The 16,806-nt window shown below is 50.9% G+C and overlaps 1 long non-coding RNA gene across 2 annotated transcripts in view; it reads left to right on the top strand.

The window, feature by feature from the left end:
* The window catches only part of LOC106146466, a 187,275-nt gene that overhangs the window by 139,670 nt on the left and 30,799 nt on the right, over nt 1–16,806 (top strand). For both annotated transcript variants that reach the window (XR_001230914.1, XR_001230915.1), the window contains one exon: nt 14,526–14,627. This is a non-coding gene — a long non-coding RNA (uncharacterized LOC106146466). The remainder of the gene's footprint in view (nt 1–14,525; nt 14,628–16,806) is intronic.

Here is a 16,806-nt window from a genome sequence, read left to right as displayed (position 1 = left end):
GGTGGTATGAGTCCGGCCCACACTCGGTCCCAGGAGCCCTGCCGCTCGCGGAGAACTTGCTGCCTGGGCGCCAGTCTGACCATTCTTATTCCTGGAAGGAACAATTGTACAGGGTAGGGCTCAGGCAGTGGTGTGATCGACAAACTGGAGACCCAAACTGGGTGGGAAGGTAGGGCCTATCCCAGTGTTCCCGCTGCACAGAGGACATAGAGGGAAAGCCACTCTGAGCTCTTAAGCCAGCTCTCCTGCTTCTAAAGACCTGCTGGATCTTGTTCCTGCTGCCTTCATCCTGGAGCAGGGGAGCTGCAGGGAGACGTATGGGCAGAGGAGAATGTGGGGGGCCTGGTCAGTTCAGCAGGGCTTCCTGTGTCCTCCTGGGTCCTTTGGCTGGCACTGAGGCCAGATGCAGTGGTGTGTAACATGTAAAGATGAGGTCTCTGGCATCTGTGAGGCCAGGACTATGCATAGAGTTGACAACCTTCACTTCATAGCTGCCCTGCACCCTGAGGCTTTGATATCCAGCTCATGATTGCCCCTTCCTCACTGCCTTACACCCTACCTCCCAATGACAGGTGTTACTCATCTATTTCCCCCCATCCTTCTGTTGGATCTTTCCCACATGTTGTAACTCGAACTTTCATCCGCAGAGCCTAGCGCACTGCATGTGGTAGGTGCTCATAAGCAGCTGCTGAGCAGAAGGATAGATGGATGGATAAAGGACAACAGTTGAGTTGGGAGACTTAGATTCTTGCCTTGGCTTGACTCCTAATTGGCTGTGTGGCCTGGGACAAATCACTTGCCCTCTCTAGGCTCCATTTTCTACTGCCTGAAGCTGTTAACAGACTAAAAAAGCAAGCACAGGTGACTTGGTATCCCCTTGTTAGCACGGTTTCCTTGGCCCTAAATCCCCAGGCCACTCACTGTCTGTCTTTCACCTAACTGCATGTAACTGCATGAGAACTCATCATATCCTGTGTGTGCCTTGTTTCCAAAAACAGTAGGGGACAGAGGCTTTGCCAACCATCCGCAATGATCACACATCCACCCAAGCGCCCAGTCTGGTCCAGCTATGCATCTTCTCCCACAGTTTCCCAAGGCCCATCAATCCACACCTCTCATCTCCTGTGCCCGGGACTCAGCATCTCAGAGTCCAAGCTGAGCTCCTTCTTCCTTCAGCTAGCTCTCCATACCCTCTCTGTTCCTTCTCCCCAAAGAAGCACCCCATGTCCACCCAGCTCCCCCACCAGAGACCCAGGGTCAGGTCTCTCACTCCAGCGTGCAAGTCCCATGTCTTTACCTGATTCTCCTCCTCTTCCCGCCCCACTGATGCCTTGCTCAAGTCTTTATGCCCCATCAACACATACTTGGCTACCACCTCACCTCTCAAATGCACATCTCATTCTATCACTTCTTCACATAAAGTCCTTCCTCCCGAGGTCTCCTCTGTTCCGCAGGCTCAACTCCACACCCTTTCAGCATTGCAGCCTGTGTCTCTTCCCCCTGCCCAACTCTCCAGCCTCAATTCCCAGCACCCTCCACTCACTTCAGTCTCCTGGGTCCAGTGCTGTGGATGAACTTCCTGCAGCTCCATTAATTTGCCATCCTCTTTCCCATTCTCAGACCTTGGCACATACTGTCTCTTGCCTCTGTGCCTGGTTGACTTTGATTCTAACTTCAGGGAGCTGTCTCACTTCTGGAAGGTTTTAGTCTCTGGCTACCTGTAGATCCCATCCTTAGGGATCATTTGGTGCCACTTTTGCACAGTTCTACAACATTATCTTGTTCCATCTCATGTCACCAGCAACGATCACAATGTGTGGCTGTGTCCAGTATGGACAACAAGCTGTGGCTTACTCGAAGGAACAGTGACCGGTGTGCCTTTGTGTCCTCAGTGTCTAGCACCGTGCCGTACACAGGGTGCAGGCAGGAGACCACCATGGTTAAGAACATAGAGTTCAGCTCAGCATTGTCCCCTGCAGGAGCCGCATGGCAGCTGTGGCTGTTGAGCATGGCGACATGGCCCATGTGGGGACGTGTGCTGTGAGCATATAGTATTCACTGAATTTCCAAAGCTGAGTGTGCAAACAAGAACACAGAGTATCTCATTAGTGCTTTTAAAATGTTCATGATATATTGAAAAAATAATATTTTGGATATATTGAGTTAAATAAAATATCTCATTAAAATTAACCTCACCTATTTATTTTTACTTTTTTAGAATGGGACTCTTAGAAAATGTACATCACAGCTGCACCTCACGGCTAACTTCCTGGGGGCAAGCACTGCCTTGGGCTAGATCTCCAGACTCAAATCTCTGTGGCACCAGATGTTAGCTAGAAGCTCTTAGGTAGGTCACTTAGATGCCTCAGTCTCCACATCTGTAAAATGAGGCAGGGATTCAGATCCTCCCCACAGGGCTGTTGTGAATATTAAACGTGCTTTGCAGATAGTAAGCCCCGTACAAATATTAACCATTATTATGATTAGTTACTCAATTAATATTTGTTGAATAAAGTGTTGAATTCCTGAATCCTAACCCCCTTACTCCCGCCCCATCCCTGCAGCAACCACTTCTCTGTCATTCAACATTTATTCAGCAAATATTTATTGAGACAGTACAGTGAGCCAGGCACTGTGATTGACAATGCAGGCAAAGAGGCACATTTAATCAGTCAATTAATTAATTCCAGGAATCTTTGTTGTGCCAGGGGCTGACTAGACTCGGGATGCACACAAGCCGAACGCTGACTTCTGGCCTGTGTTCTGGGCACTCGGAGGAGATAGCCCTCGGCAAGGTCACAGCACTCTGGCCTGTGTGCTGGGACAAGGGACAGAAAGGATGGTCAGAACCCAGCTGGGGAGAGGAGTGGGTGCTGAAGTGACTCAGGAGGGGCAAGCAGAGCATGTGGAAGGGTTGTTCAGGCAGAGGGCGGCTGCTGCTGGGAGCGGAGGAACATTCCCTCCCTCATCCATCAGATGCAGAGCAGAGAAACAGGGTCACAGAACTTAACCTGAACACACAGCCACATCAATATCAGTTGGGACGGCTGTTTGTTCCTAAGTGGACAAGCCAGCTGGTTGATTGAATTTTTCACTCATCATTAGAGTGTTAAACAGAATCTAGAAAACACAGCCCTCCAGCCAGCATCCCTGGGCCTGAGTCCCCAGAGAGGCAGCACCCCTGCAGTTCTCTCCCCCCCAAAACCCAAAAGCCAGCCTCCTGGCCAGTCGGCCAGCCATTTAGCGCACAGCTGGTAAGTTAAAAGCAGTTTAGCGATAATTCCACCTCCGCACTGAAGACTTCCAAGGACTGTTAATGAATTTAAATGCAGGGGATTTTCTCTGATGCTTCATTGCATATGCTTCTCACATTAAGATGCTAATGAGGGATCTGTTGGATGGAGGCGCTGGAGACAGACCAGGGGATCGTGGCCTGGAAAGTGTCCCTGGCTGGTCAGGGCTTTTCTAATTCCTTATCAGGACTGGATCAGTGACCTCTCCGAGCAGGTTAACTGGCCCAGCCTCCAGTGGGGATTGGAGATGCAGTCAGCCGGGGCTGGGGCGCTTTGCTGCCTAGAGGCTTGCTCTGCAAACCTGAGGCTATTGGCAAGGCCCTTCTGAAGCAAACAGGAGTGGTTGAAAGATCGAAGGCCCGGGACCCCGTCCATGAGGCTGTGCCTTTCTCAGGGACACAGATGGATTGTGCCTGAGGCTCAGGTCGCAAGCCTGCATTCTTGGGAGGCTCCCAGTGTGCAGCAAGCACTGATTCTTATGGAGATGGAAGAGCAGTGGGGGTGAGGGCAGGGCAGGCTGGAGGTGGAGGTGTTTAACCTGGTACCAAGTGGCACAGGAGTGTGGAGACTGGGGAATGGCAGGTTGAGACTGAGGCTTGCTCTTGGGGACGGCATGAGAGATAGTTGGCCTAGAATTGCCCCTGGGGATGGGAGGAGAGGTCTTCGCAGCTTGTCCTCCTTTTGACAGAAGTCAAAGGGAAAAGGGAGGGGCAAGACCCTAAGGATATAGAATAGCAGAGTGCTTAGAATGCTCCCTGAAGAGCTATGTGAGCTCCAGCAGTGGCTTAATCTTGCTGTGCCTCCGTTTCCCTGTTGGTCAAGTGGTGATAAAAATAGCACTGGCCTCATTCACGTGGATGAAATGAGTGGTGTACGTTTGGAGTCTGATGCACAGGGAGTGCTTGCTCTGTGTCTTCTAATGGCTTCAGACAGCAGCCACCATGGCTGAATTTTCAGATTGACCAATATTCAGATTCTGCTTTTAGAGAGGAGACTGAAGGAGGAGGGGTGCAGAGAAGCAGAACAGAGGAGCCAGGGAAAGGGCTCAGGGAGGCACTGTCCCATGCCCCCCTCTTCTCCCCTCAGTGATGCAAATCCCTGCTGGTGGGAGGCGGCCAGCAGCACTCCCGGAAGCCGCTTCCCCCAGCTTCCTGCAAATCCACTGACAATTTTGTAAATTTGTTTAAGGATTAAATGAATAAGCTGCTCTTCTTTGGCTCCCAGAGCTGTACAGACTGGAGTTCCTATGCTCTGGGGAAGCATATTCTGAGGAGGAGGTAGGACCCTTCACAACTTCCTGTTTCCAGAGGGCTCAGGATTGATACCTCCTGCTGACCCACAGGCTGGAGCTGGAGCTCGTGCTGCACAAGTATATGCAGTCATTCTTAGCACTGACAAATACCATCATGAGGGAGGGCAGGGACCCCCTTGCTGGCAGCTGCAGTGTCTGTGAATCTATCTCTGGGTGCTGTCTCTCCCTCAGACTGGAGCTCTGGACCTCAGAACTGTCTCCCTCATCAGACCGGAAGCTCATCCAGGGTGGAGTTGGTTCTTCCCCAGGGACAATGGCTGTTTCTGACAGGAGCCTCTCGTAGCTCACAGTTCGTGGGTTTAGGGCCAAGAACCTCCACTCCCCATGGGTTCTCCTGAATGGGGAGGACTGGGAGAGAGGAGGGTGGCAGGACATGGAGACTCCCTGCAGAAGGGAGCACTCCCAGTTCAACCCTGAAGGTGGGAAAGGCCTTTGGGGATGAGGGGGGCTGGGGGGAGGTGCATCGTGACCCTGCTGCCCTTCCTGGACTGCTTAGGGCTGCCAGCTTCCTGAAGGGACACAGGGTGACACAGGTGGGTGGAGAAGGAGTTAGGAGGAGTCTCCAGGGGTGACGGGAGCCTCCCTGCAGTCTTAAAACAGGCTGAGTGGCTGCTTCTAGAGAGGAAACTGAAGGTAGAGGGGTCAGAGAAGCTAGATCCCCATGTATAGGAACCAGGGAAGTGACTCTAAGGTGCAATACCCCCTTCTCACTCACCCACCTTCATGAGGCAAATCCCTGCTGGTGGGAAGCGGCCAGCAGCATCCCTGGAAACCACCTCCCTCAGCTTCCTGCAAATCCACTAACAATTTTACAAATTTGTTTAAGGATTAAATGAATAAGCTGTTCTTCCTCGGAGGGGTGCATGGGGCTCCACGTCTTTTAGGGTTCGATGGCCCACTTCCCCAACAACTTCAGGGCCTGGACTGCCTCAGGGCCCTGTATATCTCCCTCTCTCATCCCAGCATCCTCTCTGCCAGCTTAACTGGGGGACTCCCAGCTGGCTGCAGCTTTGCGGGCCTGGTTGGATGGAAGGCCAGTGGCTGGCAACTGAGAAGGAGATTCTCCTTTCTGCTCCAGGCCTGGGCTGAAGCCATGGCCTCAATCTCCCCATCCCACTGTCTCTGTTTTCTGCTTCTTGACACCAGATGAACTTCCTGCAGAGTAATTGGACTGTGGGGATGGCTCCATCCACACAGCTGCCTGCTCAGAGCCCTTGATTAAGGGTCAATGGGTTAACCCTTAGCCGTTCAGCACGCAGGCGAGGTGGATGGGGGTGGGAGAGACTTCTTGATCCTTCCCCTCCCCCAACCAGGGGATCCGCCAAGAGAGCAGCAAATGAGACAATCTGGAGGCTCTGAGAAGGCCAAGATAGACAGAAGCGGGGTCCTAGGCTCCTCCATCAGTTCCCAAGTCTCCCCTTCCCCAACTTTGCTCTGTACATGAGGTGGTCCCCATCCAGGACACCCCAGCCCCTCCTAGAAAATGTTCTAGGTCTAACTTAGGTCCTAGTAGCAGGTCTAACCTTTTTGTGGAAGTTCCCCTGGTGGACACCTAGCTTATACTTTATACACTTTCACTACCTCACCATGTGGCTCATTCATCCCAGAATAGGACAATTTTGCTGGTTAGAAAGTTCTTTTTGATATCAAGATGATATCTATGTCCTGATAACATCCATCTCTGGTGGTTCTGGCCTTTGGAGATAGGCAGAGTGAGGTACATCCCTCTATTCTGCCACCAAGCTTTAAAGATTTTTAAGGCACAGCTACTTCTTCCCTTCTGGATCATGTCTTCTTTCTCTCTGTTGTCCAAAGTTTCACCTTGTTTGTTGTTACCTCTAGACACTCCCAGGGGCTTTCAACTCAAGAGATCTAGCTCCCTGCTTGGCCACATAGTAGCTCTGTGCTCTTGGGCTTAGCACTTTGTCTCTCTGAGGCTCAGATTCCTGATCTGTAAAATGGGTACAGATTGAATAAGAAATGCTATGGATGCTGTGATCGTTACTCTTGGTTATCAATTTGATAAGACTGTGAAACACCTAGGAAAATAGTCAAGCACACTTCTGGGTGGCTCTGTGGGTGTTCCCAGAGAAAACTGGATCATAAAGGCTCTAGTTTCACTGATGAGATTATAATTGTGTGGTACTATTGAGAGGTGATAGAGACTTAGGAGGTGGAGCCTAGTTGAAGGGAGTGGATCATGAGAACATGACTTTGGGGACTATATCTGGTCCCCAGTCCCTTCCTCTCTGGTATTTTTCTCACTTTCTCTGCTTCCTGACTGCCATGAACTGACCAACTTTTCTCCGTCATACTCTCCAACCATGATATTTCTGCCTTGGAACCAAACAGCTACGGACTGAACCCTCTGGAAATGTGAGCCAAAATAAATCTTTCCTCCTTTAAGGTGCATACATCAGATATTCTGTTCCAGCAATGGAAAGGTGACTAATGGAGATGCTTAGTCCAGAGCCCAATGGTCCCTTTCTTCCATCTTACCCAGAAAGACCCCTCCCCAAATCTTTGCCTCCCTTAGATACAGACCACAGCTAGATGGCACGTCTAGCCCAGATCCTGCCTCTGTCCAGCTAGGCATCTGTCCATCTCTCCTCATGAGTGAAGGAGTCATCCCTGTGCTGTGGTCTAAAAATGGCCTGGGGGAATTCCTCGATGTCACCACAGGTCAGCAGGCACACGGACACATCTGCATCTGCAGGGCTATTTCAAGCTTTCCTGTTTCAAGGGGGAGGTTTTAATTATTCCCGGAGACAGAGCTGAATTATAGACCCCATGGGCCAGTGGCAAACACTGTTTATGTTCTGCTTTAAGTAATTGTATCTTTGGTGAATTATGCAGTCTTATGAAAAATACAGGTTGGGGAGTGGAACTCAGGATGCTGAGGTCTCAGTGGCCTCCCTGTGTGACTAGGAGCTACTTACCCCAGTCAGCTCCATGGCTGGGGAGCATGTGGGCATCTTTAAAGTGCTCTTGCCATCTCTTCTTTCCCATCCAGGAGTGCTGGCATGTGGCCACCTGCCCATTCTGTTGCCTGGTTTGGCTGATGTCTTAATTAGAGCTTACCTCTTTCCAAAGCAAATCCCAAGCAGAAGGTTTTTAATGCATAAATCCTTCCTATCCTGAATGCAGCTCCCATCCAAAAGTAGAGTCTGGTTCTCCACTCCTCTTGACCTGGGTTGACCTTGCAATCACCTTGACCATTGGGAAGATGGTGCTTGAGGTCTGGAGTCTGAGCTCAGAACTCCTGCACTGCCGCCTTGCTGTTCTGGAGACTCTCCCGAGGGTGTCATAGAAGGCAGCCAATCTAACTCTGCAAGATGGTAGGCCACAGGAAAGATAGAGCCTTTCTTGCCCAGTATGTGGGGAGTCCAGCTTCTGGCCGCAAGCTCGGTGAACCCTCCCTCTGAAGGTTGCCACTTGAGTGACATGTGACAAAACCTCAGAGGAACCACCTAGCCAAACTGCTGAGTCAGGGAAAGAAGCAATAATTTTTGTTTCAAAGCATTCTGGAGGTGGCTTGTAGTGTAGCAATTGTACCCAAAGCATAGGAATTCGAGGGTGAGTATGCTGAGGGAGCAGAGAAATAAGATAGGAAAGAGGAAACCAGGTGGGGTGGGAGAGAGGGGTACCTCTGTGGGCAGCCAGGGCTCCCTCCATATCATGGGAGACTTGCTGGGATTGGTCCCAGGGATAGGCAAGGGTGTGGGAGAATTCCTCCACCAGCTCTGTAACTGTTATCAACTTGTGGTTGTCAACTTGATTGGCTTGAGAGAGGCTTAGGGAATTAGTAAAGCACACTTCTGGTTGTGTCTGGGTAGACCATGAGAATGTGACCTTGGGTACTGTGTCTGGTCCCTAGCCCCTTCCTCTCTGGCTTTCCCCTGGATCACTGCTTCCAAAATGTCTGGAGTTGAGCAGCTTTCCTCCACCAAGCCCTTCTACCATGATGTGTTTGCTTTGGAGCTTGCCAACCACGGACGGAAACCTCTGAAACTGTGTGCCAAAAAACTCATTTCTCTTTCAAGATTTGTTTGAAAGGTAATTTGTCCCAGCAATGAAAAGCTGGCTGATACAAGCTCCAACCCATATCAGCAAAAGGCTGTCTGGGGCTGTCAACTCCCAGGAACTTTGGTTTTCCTGCACACAGGCTGGTGTAGCCCAGGGGCCAACAGGCCCAGGCTCAGGAAGCTGGGGACGGGTCTTCTACAGGTGGCTTCTGGGGCTGGCTAAGGGGACAAGGCTGGGATGTGACTGCACATGCTTCAGTCCATCAGAAGTTCCTGAAGATTCACAGAGAACCTAGTTCCTGGTAGGTTCTGGGAGTGTGAAGGTGAATGGGACAAGTCAGTCCATCTATCTTGTGGTGGCTCAGATGTGGGTCAAAGAGAAAAACAAACCAACACGGAAATTCTCTACACGGCAGTGTCATCCTGTAGGAACAGTTTCAGGAACAAGTAGGGAACATTTTTGGTGCTCACAATTCCTAGAGGGGATGCTGCTGTCATTGGTGCGGGACAGGGTGCTAAACGTTTTTTCAACACAAGACCCTGTGCAGGGAAGAACCACCCTACATCCCACATGACTTTCAAATCTCCATTCAAGTAGGTGAAAAATCTGTTGATAATCACTTAAGCCTGTAACCTCACTCTGTTTATGTATAAACATAAAGTATTTGTGTCATGGATTTAAGGCACACTGAATTCTCAGGAATACAGCTACTGTGCAAATCGGAGGAACATTGTACTTTGTCCCACTGGAAACATTACCAAGAGTTATTCATCATTTTTAGAAAACCTCATTTCTCATGGCAACTTCGTTTGTGACAACTGAATCCCATACCCAAGTGCCAGGCTGTATTTGGGGCTGTGCCCTTATGGTGACCCAAAGGGTGGAGACAAGCTTTTGCCTGCTTCATTAGGACTCTTTGAGCAGTCAAGTCTGAGCATTTACATACTAAAATGCATGTTTTATGATAAATTATTTTCATTTTACCTTTCTTTTGTATTACAGTTGAGGTATTATGTGGATCTATTTTCAAACAATGTGTCTAGACAGGTTACACTATGTATGAATTTCATTCCAGGATTGATAGGAGCCCTTATAAACTATTGGTTATCAAAGGGGGAGGAAATCTGGTAGGACCAAGAGCTTATAGACCAATTCAAGACATGTGGGGGCTCAAGGGGCCTTAGAAACTGAGAGGAGGAGCGTTCTACTCCGCCTAGAGATGACTGGGGGCTGGGAGGACAAAGGTCAGGGAAGACTTCACAGGGGAGTGACATGTGAATGGGTCCCAAACCAGGGATCTACAGGTTCCAAGACTGCACAGTAGCTCAGTGAGATCTTGGTAAATCTTGGTTGTGTGGGTGTTTATGCTATTTCACAAATGATCAAATTGCAAATCGAAGTGCAAGGAGGTTCAATGACTCAACAGATTCACAGAGCTACTGAATCACAGAAAATATCACAGGCTCCCTCTGCAAACATTTTTAGATCACCTACTACATATAGACACAGATCACAGGCATTGCCAGGCAACATCTATTGACTGAGCCTACAAGGTCAATAGTGGATAAGAAAGAGAATAAGACAGGCCTTGTGGAGGAGACAGTAAACAGGCCAACCAGGGGTTCTCAGCCTTCCTACTAGTCAGTACTATTGACATTCAGTGCCAGACAAGTCTGTTGTACGGCTGTGTTGTGCACTGTAGGGCATTTAGCAGTGCCCCTGACCTCCACCTGCTAGATGCCAGTAGCAGCTCCCTTGTCTCCTAGTAGCAACCAAAAGAGTCTTCAGATATTGCCACATATCCTTAGGGTGCGGGTCAAAATCACCTCTGATGGAGAACCACCAATATCAACAAATAGACAAGGTGATATCATGTTCTGTTAGTGCTGCTAAGAAGATAAACTAATAGGTGGGCTAGTGGTGCTCATCTGGGATTCCAGCTACCCGGGAGACTGAGATGAAGAAGCATGAATTTGAGACCAGCCTGAGCAAGTGAGCAAAACTGTGCCTCAAAATTTAAAAATAATGAAGCAGAGGGGATGTAGCTCGGTGGTAGAGCATTCTCCTAGCATGCATGAGGCCCTGGGTTCAATCCCCACTATAAACAAACAGTATATAAACTGGCAAGGTGGACAGTGCTCCGGAGGCTGCGCTGCCTGGCTAGTGTACGCAGGGAGGGCTTCTGCGAGGAGGCGGCATTGAAGGTGATGCCTGAATGATGAGAATGATGAGAATGCAGTAATGTGAGGGGAGAGAGCTTCCTTCCTCAGCCTCCTCACCCTGACTGTGCAGCACTTCTGTGAACCAGACACAGGCATTCCTCTCTGCATCGGCTGCCTCTACCTTCTCAGCTGCCCTGTGAGAGAGGTGCAGTTAATAGTCCCCTCATTTTATAGATGGGGAAACTGAAGCAAAGCAAGAGGGAGAAGCAAGAGCGAAGTTCTTGTGCCTGGCATCTTTTAGGGGTTAAATGAAGGTCAGTGTGGCCAAAGCGTAGTGACGGGGGCGGGGGGAGAGATAGGAGATGTGTTGAGGGAAAGGGCCTGGATCTTGAGGTTTTCCGGGTCACATGTGGGGAATGCTGTTGGGGTCACACCGCCTTCCCAGGGAAAGGCAGCCTGTGCCCATGGCAGATGGCGCAGGGGCTTGGGTCTGACCCTTGTCAGGGAGCACTCTGAAGGGTGGCCCTGCCCCAGAGTGCCTGTGGGGTCAGCTGAGGCCTCTGGGCAGCTGTGTTGCAGTTCCACGACTCCCCCGCGCCCCGCCACTCAGGGCCTGAGCACGCAGCCCAGTACACCTCCTACACACCGCAAGCCACCTGAGTCTTTCCGGGGAAGCTCATTTGCGGCACCATGGTCCCTTATTTAGTTTTATTCTGATTGCAGTGGGAAGCTGTTGGTGAGCATAAGGGGTCCCCAGCATGCTCTGATTTACACTCTGGGAGTTTGCTGTGCTGCTGCGTGAGTCAGTAGAGTGGCAGCGGGGAGGTAGAGAGACGGGGACAGAAGCGCCAGTGCAGGTAAGAGATGGGGTGGGCGTGCCGGGAGTCCGGTGAGGAATAATCAGGGATGAGTGGGTGTGGGAGGCAGAGGTTCAAGGAGCCACTGTCTCTGATAAGTGAGGACTCAATGGTGGCTTTGGGAGTCTGAGCCACAGTGAAGGCAGATGTTCTTTCCCCAGATGGAAGCTTATAGGGCAAGGAGTGGGAGGCTTTAGGGAGTCAAGGTCCTTTTACACTTTTCCTGATATTGAATGGGCACCTGCATAAACACGCTGCAGAAATGACCAAGGGAGCGGTCAGAAGCTGCTGAGACCTAGGGGACAGGGAGCCCTGGGAGTGGGCCGGACTCTGGACTGGGAGGACATACCTAGGATACGCAGCTGGGACATGCCAGGATTTTGGAGGAAGCACAGGAGCAGTGTGGAAAGGAGAAGTGGTCCCGAGGAGGAGGTAAACTAGGAAAAGGTGCTGCCAAGGAGGTGAGAGGCAGCAAGAAGGTGGGAGTGGCAGCCGTGGGGAACTCTCCCACCGTGCTGAATGAGGCGAGGGCGGAAGTAGTGTTGCCTGTACCAGTGTGTGTTGTGGCAACCTTGATAAAAGTTCTTTCAGTGGGTGGGTGGTCATGGGGCTTTGGCTTTGTCTTTCCACCTGCCTTCCCCTCCGTGTTCCCACCCAGCTTTAGCCTCACCTCCACCTCTTCTGCTCGCAGTAAGGGCTGGAGTCATTAAAACCTCTGGGAATCCTGGGCCCCAGTTTCTTGGGTTTGGAGGTTGAGGTGCGATGGGCACAGGTTGATTCTTAGTAGGCTTCTGGGTCCTCAGGGTCCAGAGTCAGACTTGCTGGAGGCACCTTCTGCCCAGGCCCCAATCCACTACTCCACCAGGTGTCTTAATCCCCATGGATGCAGCCAGTCTGACTGACTCTGTTTTTCTCCTACGTAGACAGAGGCCTCTGGGCCCAGATGGCTTTAGTTGTATGTGAAAGTGGTGGGCTGGATGTCCCAGCCTTACCTGCTCAGCCGATCAACTCTTCCCTGACCTCAGGTTCTCCCCAGCTGCATTGCTGGAGGGGGCATAACCTGAACCATGAGTCAAGTGTCCTCTCCCCAACCAGGAACAGGTCCTGCTCAGCTGAAGAGTATAGGGGTGCACCCAGCCCAGTGACACCCACTGACACCATCCTCCTCCATCCTGGGAAGGAATCATGTCACTGTCGTTCACTGCTCCATTCCTCCCTGTAGCCCAGGGAAACAGGCTCTTTTATATCCATTTCTAACCAAGGAAACTGAGGCTCAGAGGAATGGGCTAACTTTTCCGAGGTCCCATGAGTCATCAGTAGAAGAGGTGTGTTTGAAAATCAGCTTTCCTGGCTCCAACTCTAGCTCTGTCCCTGCTGTGTGGGTCCTCAGTCTGTCTTCCTGGGCAGTGGGGGACCTGCACTATTAATCTAGAAATTTCCTCCCTCCTGAGTGTTTTCAGGTATCTCAAGGGACCAGGCCCGTTCAGGAGCTGATCTGGTCAGGCAGGAAAAGAACCGCGAAGGGACATTCTTTCCAGATGCCGTCATTTCTCCTGTCTCAGCGCTCATCTTCTGGGCTCCAAAGAACGTTCATCCTACGGTGTTAAACTTGGTCCTGTTAGCAGACCACACCATCTGTAGCATATTATGAATTAATTAAAAATAAACCTGTAATTATCTTGTTAATAGAGCAATTATATTACATTGTAATTTTTGTGTTAAAGCATTAAATTGTTAAGTGCTAAGATGTAACACACACCACAATTTTTGTAAGTCAGTTTTGTCAAAATCTTCATTGTTGTCACACACTGGCAAACGCGCACAAAGAAAGTGGCCTCAGAGGGACCCTGTGGTCACAAGATATTTCTCTGAACCTGGTCAGAATGTGAGGCTGAAGAGGAAAGTGAGCTCCGCATTTATTTCCAGGGTTCTCTTCAATTATTTTTTTTCCTTGTGAAGAGCTGCCCTTCAGCCCAGCCTGGAAGTCCGCAGGCTGTCAAAGAAACTTGTAAACTCAAAGATTTAGGTATCATGATTTGTGTCTAGATGTCCCCCCAAAGCCTCATGCTACCATAGGTGGGGCTTCTTTAGAGCTAGCTGGATCTAGAGTGTGTGATGCTGGGATTGATTCATGGTGCAATGCCAGGATCAAGGACACTAGGATTAAGGTTGTGAGTGCTACCTGCCCTAAATAGCCTGGATAAGATATAAAGGATAGAGAGAGCCGTGGTCATCCCTTGCTTGCTTTGCTACTTTCTGTCCACCATGAATTGTTTCTCCTCTGTGATGCCTGTCTATCACGCCACCCTGCCTTGGAATCAATCAATTATAGATGAAACCTCTACAAACTGTGAGCCAAATAAATGTTCCCCTAATTTAACTTTGGGTGTTGGATATTTTGTCTCAGCAGTGAGAAAGTAACTAACACAGCAGGAAACTGTGCAAGAGGTCAAAGCTCTGATTGTACAGTTTCTCCCATGGGCCTTGGCTGGGGTCGGAGATCAGCCTGGTGGGAACATGTGGTCAGCTGGTGGAAGATATTGGCCCAGACACGTGTGTGTGTGTGTGTGTGTGTGTGTGTGTGTGTGTACTCACATGCTTGTGCAAGAGAGGCACCCAGAGAGGTGTGGGCTGAGATGGGAAGGAAGGAGTGCGTACTAAGATGGCCAATACCCAGAACAATCCTGAGGGCTCCCTGGAGACATTACCTTCCTGCCCAAGATTGCCTAGAATTTGCACGAAGACATTAAAGCCCCTCCTCTGTCGTGTACTCCACAGCTACATCACAGCTGAGTCTGGGCTCTTGTCCCTTCAGGGCTGCTCTAGCACAGGAAGACAAGCACTGCCCCTACCCTCACCCAACTTCTCTCCCCAGAGAAACAGACAACCTGGTGGGAAAACAGCATCACTGCAGCTTAGGACAGCTGGGAGGGACCTGAAGCTCCACACCACCTCAGCCCCCTGCCCCATTTTGCAGGTAAGAAAACAGAGGCCGCACAGATCAATGATGCTCTCTGGCACTGCTCTTGGGCTCCCCCTTCACTCTCTCTGGGGAGATAAGGCAAGATGAGGCTGGGTGGGATGGGAGATGAGGGCCTTGGCATTCGCTTGGACTTCTGGGTCTCTAGCAGCAAAGCCTGTGGAGTGCTGGCTGCTGCACCCACCCCCACACCGTGTTTCCTATGTTTCACTGTGTGGTGGAACCTCTCAGAAAAACTGCAACCGTGCGGAGGCATGGGGAGCATGGGGAGCATGGGGAGCATGGGGAGCATGGGGAGTGCCCTCACAGAACATCTCCACCCTCTCCCCACTGTCTTCAGCTCCCACTGGGACCAGAGAAAGCCAGTGATTTGTCCAAATTACCAACAGGGCCCAGGACTCCAGGCTTGCCCAGTCTTTGTCTGCACGCGGGGACTTCTGTGCATTTGCAGGCCCTAACGTCACAGGGTGGTGATTCTGGCTACCTTCCTGCCCAGCTGCCTGCCCTGTTGCTGCCTCCTTTGTCCCACTCACCTGGCACAGCTTTCCATCCACCCACATCAGGCGCTCGCCTGCCTTTTGAACCGCAAATCTCCCAGGGTGCTATTGAGCCCCAGGGACAAGGTCAAGACCCAGCAGACAGCATCAGGCAGTCATGGGATGTCCTGGCAGCTGTGTTCTCTGCTGGTTTTCCTCAAGATGCTGTGAGGCATCCACGGCCAGTGTCCGTGGAGCAAACCAGAATCTTGGGGTGGTGCTGAGGTGGCTCCTCAGAGCAGGTTTGGGGTGCTGGCTGTAGAGCCGAACCACCTGCGTTCAAGTTCAGTTGTGACTCTGGGCTGCCGTTGACCTTCCAAAGACTCTGTAAAGGGGAGAGAATGTGTTCTTACGACGAGAGTTAAATGAGTTAGGCGAGCGACTCATCTCCAGTGGGTACCCAGCAGGGCCTGGCAGAGAAGCAAACCTCAGTGGCACTCACCCTTGGTAAGATCATGGTTTAATCCCTGCTGGGATCTAGGATGGTGTTATCTGCATGGCTCTCCCTTCCAAGCCCCATTCTGTATGAGTGCGAAAGGGGCAAAGGAGATGACAGGCACCTCCTCACATTTCACCTTGGATCAGCTTCTACTGCCTGCTGTGTGAACTTGGGAAAGTCACTCCCTCTGACTCAGTTTCTTCACCTGTGAAATGGACAGAGACCTCAGCGGGGCGTTTTGGAGACAAATTAGAGAGAATATGTATAAAATGTCAGTAGTCAGTAACATGATTTCTATTTTTCTCTTGGTGATGGGGCTGGAATCCAAGGCCTCATGCATGGTAACCATTGACCCCCTGGACCAGGCCTGCACTGAGAAAAGTGCTGGCAGAGGTTGAGCCCCAGCAGTGGCCCCTATATCCAAAATCAGCAGGGCCGGTGGGGAACCAAACATCATGGAGCCTTAGATCCCAGTAAGAGAACTGACTGCTCAGTACTTCTATTTCTCAGAAGGGGCAGGACAGGGGAGCAATGCATGCAGTTCATCATGCTTGAGCACTGACTGCCTCTTCCCTCCTCCTTCCGTCCTCCTCCCTCCTCCTCCTCCCTCCCACCAAGGCCTTTCGGGTATGGAGACTGCAATCAGCCCAAGGCTTGTCAGGCTAGGATGGAGCATGGGGAGGTGAGGAAGCCCAGGAGGCTTCCAGGGTCCCGCTCTTCCTCTCCTGCTTCTTGTACCTATTCATCCATGGTTCATTCATGCCCTGAGCTGTCCACTCTCCAGCTCATTCACACCCTCATTCATTCACCTGTCCATCCTCCCTTCTGCACTCACTGAACACCTGCTGGCTGCCAGGCTTGACTGGAGCTCCAGGGAGAGCATCAGTGAGTCAAGTGCATCTGTAGCTCAAACCATGCTGTCCTGATCATGGCCTAGTGGCTTGCATGTTGACCCTCAGACCCAGGCAGGCCAGGTCCATGGCTAGCCAGATCCCCAAGTAGGAGCTCTTTCCATCATACCACACTCTTCCCTGGTGATTTTACCTCCTTGGTGCCATTGCATTCATCTTGCCAGCCCCTTCCCATGCTCCACTCTGACCTCTTCTGCCTTTATCAACTTTCCCAATAACCTCTGCCTACTGGCCTCTCCTGTCTCTAGTCTACCTTAGGTATGGGTGCTGGAGTATTGTTCCAGTCTGTG

Source organism: Chinchilla lanigera, unplaced genomic scaffold (assembly GCF_000276665.1).
Source record: "Chinchilla lanigera isolate Chin_1 unplaced genomic scaffold, ChiLan1.0 scaffold00080, whole genome shotgun sequence".
NCBI lineage: Eukaryota > Metazoa > Chordata > Mammalia > Rodentia > Chinchillidae > Chinchilla > Chinchilla lanigera.
Note: the sequence above shows the minus strand (reverse complement) of the source record. Positions and strands in the feature narration are given on the sequence as shown.